Source organism: Elephantulus edwardii, unplaced genomic scaffold, assembly GCF_000299155.1.
Source record: "Elephantulus edwardii isolate Elephantulus edwardi_28Jun2011 unplaced genomic scaffold, EleEdw1.0 scaffold00134, whole genome shotgun sequence".
In the NCBI taxonomy this organism is placed as follows: domain Eukaryota; kingdom Metazoa; phylum Chordata; class Mammalia; order Macroscelidea; family Macroscelididae; genus Elephantulus; species Elephantulus edwardii.
This window is the reverse complement of record NW_006399884.1, coordinates 2812552-2813902: the sequence shown is the minus strand read 5'-3', so window position 1 is coordinate 2813902 and position 1351 is coordinate 2812552. Positions and strand designations below refer to the sequence as shown.

General features: G+C 40.9%; 1 pseudogene; it reads left to right on the top strand.

Moving 5' to 3' along the window:
• The window catches only part of LOC102843713, a 59496-nt pseudogene that overhangs the window by 5964 nt on the left and 52181 nt on the right, over nucleotides 1-1351 (top strand).

The window sequence follows — 1351 nt, the reverse complement described above, 5'->3', positions numbered from 1 at the left end:
TGACTCTGAGAAGAATGGGAATCCCAGAACAGCGCAGGAGGGGAACACTCTCTATGAAATGGATTGATTCTGTGACTGGGGTAATAGGGATGGGTGTGTCAGAGGCAGTGCGGTTGGCACAGGATAGAGCAGGGTTTAGGGCTGTTGTGCAAAGGGTCGTTATGAGTCGCAAACGACTCGACGGCACATAACAACAAACAACAACAATAAAATGGACAAACAGCCAGGAATAAGATAGAGCACAAAGCTTAAAAAAGGGGGCGAGCAGTTCTTGACTGGAGACCCCTAGCCAGGCTTCTCTGTGTCTCAAGCGCAAGCAAAAATGAGAGCAGGACAGTCAAGGGCAGAATGACCGTCCCCTTTAGAGTGTTCGGTAACTAACTTTTCAGACTTCTTTTCCAGGGCGGCCAGATACGGCATCCAAGCAGATGCTTTCACTCTAAGGTTTTGTGAACTAGAGTGGCTCACTTTTAATGTCGAGTGGCCGGCAGAGGGGACGCTGGAAATGAGCCCCACAATTGGAGTTCGAGCCATAGTGTATGGCCTCCCGGGATACCTGGATCAAATTCCTTACATAGATGTGTGGATCTCCTTGTAAATCAGTACAAAAAAGTGAATTATATGCTATTTCTTAGCCTTAAAAAGGTCTGATAAAAGTATTAATATTATTGTTAGTATTAATATTATGCAGTATTTAAAAATTGCAGTTATTAAACTATGGCATTTTGGGTGGTACATCATTTTGAGGATGGAATTGAAAGTTTTGACATGGTATGGAGTTCAAAGGGAAAGGCAGAATAACTGGTAGTAAGTTTTGTGCATTTTCTGTTTAAGAGTTAAAATGAAAGTAGTTTTGCTTTGAAATAGAATGTCTGGTTGTGCCAGAATATGAAAGATAGTAAAAGCTAAATTATGGATGTATAGTAAGTTGTAATAGGTTTAGAGGAAAGTGAATTTTAGTGTATGTATTTGGGAACAAGGATGGAGGAGAACTGTGTTAAACCTCAAAAATGTCAAATTCAATGCTATATCAGGAAATGAGGGAGGCTTAATGCAAGCTGAAGGTCACCCTGTGGCACTAAGGTGTTCCTAGAAGTCTACATTGTTCTTGGTTTGTACCAACTGAATCCCTCCCTACTGAGATTAGCATAAGGAGGAACTTGTCCTTATCTGCAAAAGATTCCACCATTATCCTTTATTTTTGTTTTGTACTTCCTTATGATTTTACTTTGTTTACCTTCCTTGTTATTCTCAGTATATACTCAGGGAGGCATGGCTTGGGGCCTTCATCATGGGAGCTGTTGGCCCCCTGTTTTTCACGCTGTCTGTTCTATATCAAAATGTTAATTAA